This window comes from Dermacentor silvarum, chromosome 6, assembly GCF_013339745.2.
Source record: "Dermacentor silvarum isolate Dsil-2018 chromosome 6, BIME_Dsil_1.4, whole genome shotgun sequence".
Classification (NCBI taxonomy): Eukaryota; Metazoa; Arthropoda; class Arachnida; order Ixodida; family Ixodidae; genus Dermacentor; species Dermacentor silvarum.
The window spans coordinates 159,751,759-159,758,851 of record NC_051159.1 but is presented as its reverse complement, the minus strand read 5'-3'; positions in this window follow the sequence as shown (position 1 = coordinate 159,758,851).

Below are 7,093 nucleotides of genomic sequence, written 5' to 3'. Positions count from 1 at the left end.
CATTGTCAAAGATAAAATAGCACAATAGAAAGGCCGGAGACCAAGGTAAACAACACGATAGCTAATTTGCAGCTAAGCATAAATGGGGAGGAAATCCTGCCTTTCTTAAAAAGTCAATCACGCGTTCATCAATCGTTTTTGAACAGATTTATCTTTTTTTTCGGCACATGATCACTTCTCCGCACATGCTGGAACAATTACCGAAATTTGGCAGTTTCGCACTATGGGCGAAGCATTGACAGCAATGGCAAAATTTAGAGTTACTCTAGAATTCATAGGACTCGGCGCAATGCAGGACGCAAGCCAACTCTTGTTGTGCAGAAGGAACTGCATCCTGGCAGCCAGCAGGCGCCTTACAAACCTCGACACGTTCGCGTGATTAAAAGCACCGCCCATAGTGTTACAGGCATCGCTTCTGAATGTAGCACGGGATGTGAAACCGTCGGCATTAGTCTACACGTGGTCTGCATCCAGTGAAATTTTATGTAACGCTAGCAGGACGTTTACTGTTCATTAAATTTACGGGCCTGTTTCCACCATCGAGCCGATTGAGCGGAGCGTTGAAGTGCTGTCCACTTAGCTTTGTCATTTTTACAGCCAAACTCAACATTTCTGAAGACCCTCTCACATCTCACGTGCGAGCGGCGCGTTCGCCGACGATGGGAGAGAAGCACGGTGACGCTCCTAACGTCAACCGCGCTAAGACCTTTGTAGCCTCCATATAAGTGCGATTGCAGTAAAAAAAAAAGTTTCACAGTTTCACCAGAAAGAAGAAGCATCGATTGCGATAGCAGATTAGTGGACAGCTACACGAAGTAAGGATAGTAGTTCTATCGGCCTTATCTTGTAAACATAGGCATATTAACTAAATTAACAAGCATAGTGTGACACACGCACAAGCAAACATGAACGCATCTCATTTGATGACCGCGGAAATTCGCTCTCAAACGCTGGAGTGAGTAAGCGCGGCGGCAGCAGCCAGCGAATTGATCTTCATGCTGCCGCTTGCATCGACGCGAACTAAGCCGAACAAAACAGAGCGCAAGGCGCACTCTGTCCCCGTCGCAGATGGCTTACAAGATACAGCCGACCAGGCCGGGGCGCGCGCCGTAAAACGCTTCCCTTCCTTGCGTGCGCGAGATTGAACTGTGATCGCCGGCTTACCCTCGCACGCTTTCACTCGCACACACAGCATATGGCACGCGGTGACGATTTTATCGCTCTTGGACTTTATAATGAACTTCACGGCGACGGCGACGGTGTCGGCAACGACGATGGCGACGGCAGAAATTCGCCTGGAGTCTCCATACAATTGCTATCGCAATAATACGCAGATCAAGCACAATGTTCGAGTACTACACGAAACTTGTTTGAGTTAGCAATGTAGCAGCAATAGCGGTTGACCGGAACAGTCCGGTTGACTAAAGCTGTTAGCTGTCTACGTCACGAGGACGAACGCAATAACGTTACTTGGCGAGGGAACAATGCTTATTGGAGTTGGATGCAAATGAGGTGTATGCAAATAACACGACAAGTATGTTAATACATTAAGGGTTCATACCTTTTGTGTCACAGTGGCCATTTTGACTGGCCAAGAATGAGCGCATAAAGCGTTGCCCACACACAGTTGTACATGCGTATACTACAGAAGTTTTTTGCTACTGCGTATAACTGACGCTTCAGTGGTACATAGCAGCAATCTGTGACATTAAAAGCGGTTTATGCTTCCCTTCAGAGTCATTTCGTGCTCTGTCATGGGGATTCAATACGCCAGGCTACAACGAAGCCTACTTAAGCCTCCGCCTCTTAACTTACTGCAGCCATATTTGAACCGTTGCAGTGCTTTACCTTTATCTGTGCTTTACCGTGACCGTGACGCTAGGCTACAACGAAGCCTACTTAAGCCTCCGCCTCCTAACTTACTGCAGCCATATTTGAACCGTTGCAGTGCTTTACCTTTATCTGTGCTTTACCGTGACCGTGACAGAGGGCATAATTGAGGCTGCTGCGTACAAACTAGATTGTATGAAATGAGTGGGATTGTACTTGCCGGTCGAGCCCTCGGAGTCGAGGCGCTAACGCGCTGGCCGCGAGATGATTTTGCTGTCGTCGTCTTCAACGTATGACACATACCCACGATGCTGAAGCTGCTGCTACTGCTGCTGCTGCTGCTGCTGCTGCTGCTGATGATGATAATGGCCTCATAATATGGCTCATACCCACACTGGAGGATTATGTGCCAAGAATTGTGTGCTTAAACTTTTGCCTAATGTTTTGACGTATAAGATAAGCAATTAAAAAACACACACACACAAAGAAAACGCACAAGAACAAAACAACAAAAAAGAACATTCAAAAGCTTATTCGTTTAGTAGATTGTATGTAACCACAAACGGCATCAAACACGTCCCCGTGGCTAGAACCCTATCCTATCTCCTATCAGCAGTAAACTTAGAATTGGGTGGCATGGTCATTGACATCCTCTAATTGTGGAGATCAGTGCGCATTACGAGAACAGGAAGATTCAAAATTCAAAGGTAAGAAATAATAAGCAAAATAAAGAACCCCTGGTACAGAAATGGAACTGGGAATGGGAAATATATGGCAATGGGGACTGCCAAATTTGAGGGCAAGTTTATATTTCTTGATGGGCGGGGGAGAAATAGGAGGAAATATTTGAATTTTCAACTTTTAATGCAGGAGGAAAAATAATGAGTGAAATGATGGAGAGTGATGGAAATAGAGTGAAATCATGTACCCATCTTCTATCTTTCCCGGAGGATTTGGTAGGCTATCTGGCAAAATAACTATATATGTGTGTGTTCAATAAACCCACACATGCTACCTGAAGGCCAACATAGGGGAAATAATGTATATATATATATATATATATATATATACACCAAGGTCAAAATAGGGGAAATAACACACACACAGACATATATATAATATATATATATATATATATACATTATTTCCCCTATGTTGACCTTGTTGTCGTTGTTTGTAAGCTTCTTATAATACGATTACTCAAAATCGGGCCCCTCGGTGCCCTTTCGTCTCGGACATTACTTAACGAGGGTCTCGAATCCGGCAACATTGATGCCTTCAGGTAGCATGTGTGGGTTTATTGACCAGTTGCCTCCACCGGAAAAGATCGCGTACTCTGAGTGAGTGAGTGAGTGAGTGAGTGAGTGAGTGAGTGAGTGAGTGAGTGAGTGAGTGAGTGAGTGAGTGAGTGAGTGAGTGAGTGAGTGAGTGAGTTAAATAACTTAATTGGAGGCCCGGCGAGGACACGAACTCGCTCGCGCACCAGGCTAGTCTCACATCGGGACCGGCAGGTCTAGCCCACTGGTCCGGCCCGGTCGCGGGCACGCCGGACTTGTCTAGAGCGGGGCTACGCAGAATCGAATCCCACTCCTCCTTGCTGATCTTGGGGTATCTCGACCCACACTCCCAGAGCCTGTGTGTTAGAGTGGAGTTCTGCCCGCAGGGCGGACAGGCGTCGTCGCGATATACATCGGGGTATACTTCGTGTAGAACGGCCAGACACGGATAAGTGCCAGTCTGTAAAAGTCTAAGAGAAATGGCTTGCGCCTTATTCAATTTGGGGTGAGGGGGTGCAAGGAACCTTCTGGACATGTAGAAGAATTTAATATCCTCGTTGTGAGTAGCGGGAGCGTCCCTGTGGCCGTAGGGGGAGAGAACTCGGCGCTCCTTACAGAGGAAGCGCGGTCGGTGAGGTCGCGCGCAACCTCGTGAGCAGATTCATTCAGGTTTAGGGGAGCACCCTCAACCGACACTACGTGAGCGCGAAAGCAGCGAATCGAATGATGGGTGAGAGCATCCGCCGTCGAGACGCTAAGAAGACGAGCAGCTTGCTCGGTGATGCGACCCTTCCGAAAAGCCTTAACCGCTCTTTTGGAATCGTTATAGATCTCAAACCCAGGACCATCTAGCAGGACGAGGGCGATGGCGGCTTGCTCGGTGACTTTGGGGTCTGACCTGCGAATAGTAGCGCTATTAGAAATCTTGACGCTGGGGTCGATCATGACGATGGCAAAGGTCTTCCCATCGCTGTACTCCGCGGCGTCGACGAAGCTTGCTTTGATGTCTTGTTGCTTGATCTGTTTGAGTATCGCTACTGCTATGGCCTTTTGTCTGCCCCTGGTTGTGGAAGGGATGGACGTTTCGGGGCACGGGGGCCACTTCAAACTTGTCTCGGATGCACCTGCGGCAGAAAGGATGTCCCCTATCCGCCACCGAGGTTTGTAAGTGGTGGCGCTGGCTAACACTCGCACAGTTCTAGTAGTAAAACATAAATACCCAAGAAAGTGGATGGGGAAAACGGTGCCGTGGTAGCTGAATTGGTAAGAGCATCGCAGCGTAATGCGAAGACGAGGGATCGTTCCCCGCCTGCGGCAAGTTGTTTTTTTCATCAATTTTCATTTCTATTAATTTATTATATCTTTAGGTAACTTAGTAAGTACAAGTAAGTTCACCTATGTTATCCTTGGTGTCGTTTTTTGTTGGCTTCTTATGATATGATTACTCAAAATCGGGCCCCTCAGTTCCCTTTCTCCTCGTTCATATATATATATATATATATATATATATATATATAGACCTAACTGTCGTCTCACAATATTATATATATATATATATATATATATATATATATATGTGTGCGACAACGGTTAGGTCGCAAGTCTCTACTTTATTCTCCCGAGCCAAAGTCCCACAAAGGTGGTCTCAAGTCGTCATGATGAGTGTGTACAGATGAGAAGATGACGCGTATATATAATGCTCACACTAATTACCCCCCGCGTGCGAGCGGCCGGCCCGGCCGTGGCTTAGACTGGAAACGAGCGGCGAATGAAGGGTTTGATACGAGAAACGTGAACTATCTCGGCACCACGGCAACGCCTATCCGGAGATACCTCTGCTGGAGTGACCAGGTAGTTCACTGGGGAGGTTTGGGCAGTATACCAATGTAGGATCCAAGGAAATGCGATCGGGACTTGTAGAATCCGGGAGTACGAGTAGGTGTCCAGAGTACTACTTCATCGCCACGGGAAAAGGTGATGTTACGGTGTGAGCTGTCGTAACGCTGTTTGCGGTATTGCTGGCTGGCTTCGGTATTGAGGCGAGCACGTCGTCGGCAATCGGCAAGTCGAGCCACGAACTGTTCAGGTATAGTTGCTGATGTGTTAGTCGGGGCCTTGAAGAAGAAGGCGTTGATGGTGAACATTCGCGAACGACCGTAAACGAAGTAGAAAGAGGAGTACCCAGTAGTTCGTTAAACAGCGGTGTTATGAGCAAACGTCACTAATGGTAAAATTGTATCCCAGTTGTTGTGGCTTTGTTCGATGTACATCATATTATGTCCGTCAGTGTGCGATGGAATTGACCAGTTGCCTTCATCCAAAAAGTTCTTTCACGTAGACGTGACGCCTGCAGCAGAAATGATGTTTCACATCTGCCACCAAGATTAGGGAGTAACGTGGCGCTGGCTAACACTCCCAGGGTGAGTTCTAGTAGTGCAACATTAATACTCCAGAAACTCGCCGTGGTTGCTCAGTGGCTATGGTGTTGGGATGCTGAGCACGAGGTCGCGGGATCGAATCCGGGCCACGGGGGCCGCATTTCGAAGGGGGCGAAATCCGAAAACACCCGTGAACTTGGATTTAGGTGCACGTTAAAGAACCTCAGGTGATCCAAATTGCCGGAGTCACCAAATACGGCGTGCCTCCTAATCAGATCATGGTAATGGCTCGTAAAACCCCATACTTTAATTAATACCCCAAAAAATGTATGGGAAGACGATGCCGTGGTCGCTCAATTGGTAAAAGCATCGCACGCGTAATGCGAAGATGTGGGTTCGTTCCCCACCTTTGGCAAGTTGTTTTTTCATCCACTTTGATTTACACTAATTTATCATTTCTTTATTTCAGTATAAGCGCAAGTGATTTTGTAGCGAGAGCTACGTGGGCCGTATTCTCGCCGTTTTGCTGTGGCCGGTGGCCGCACCATGAGCGGAGCCGTTGCCAGCAACCGCCGCAGCTGGCATGACGTCAGAGGAGGAGCCGGTGAAACCGCGTTGCTACAGAGGAGGAGCCGGCGTTGCATCGTATATATAGAAGGGGTGGCTCGGTGGGATTCGTCGGCAGATATGGAAAGTGAGTCGGCGAGACTGCAAGAAGCCAAGTTTCGTCGTCAGAACGAAAGCAAGACGAAGGAGCGAGCCGAGGAGATGGAGGAAGAACGAGCCGCACGCCTCGAGAAGCGTCGTAAGTACGAAGTGGCCAGGCGAGTGGATTCAGATGAGGATAGCACCCGAAACGTGTTTAAGTCACTGGACGACAACCCCTTAGCCTCCCGCCTCACCGACCATCGGAACGTCTTTGTGGCAATTGAGAAACAACAAGATGAAGACTTTCAAAATAAATGCGCTACACTTTAAAAATGTCCAGTCTTAAATGTAACCATAACTTAACGAGAGGTAACAACCAAACCTAAACACTCAGACGTACGAAGCTAAACGATAAAGATGTAACCATAGCGAGAACCAAGCTAAACAATAAGATTAACCGCACCTCTCGCTACGCACACCCAGGCATAACTGAGTTAAGCCACAGCCAAATTTTTTCATATGTTGTCCTTGGTGTCATTGTTTGTTGGCTTCTTATGGTATGACTAATAATAATCGGGCCCCTTGGTTTCCTTGGTTTCCTTTCTTCTCCTTCGTTAAATAACGAGGGTCTCGAATCTGGCAACATTCATGCCTTCAGATAGCATGTGTGGGTTTATTGATAGGCGGTCTTCAGCCAAGAAGTTCGTTCACGTAGACGTGACGCCTGCAGCAGGAAGGATAACAAGGCCAATCAATTTTATGCGTAGATGTCGACTGTAGTTGGACATTACTCGTATTATGCCAAGTCATCTACTCGTTACTTAAGCTACCAGCCCTAACCTCTACAACTCTTGCTCACGTATTTAACTGCCATCTCATACTAAATTATTAACACACAGCGGTTCTTACCCCGGTTATGACATATTTCTAAAGACGTTAAATTTTTATTGCCTTCAAAAA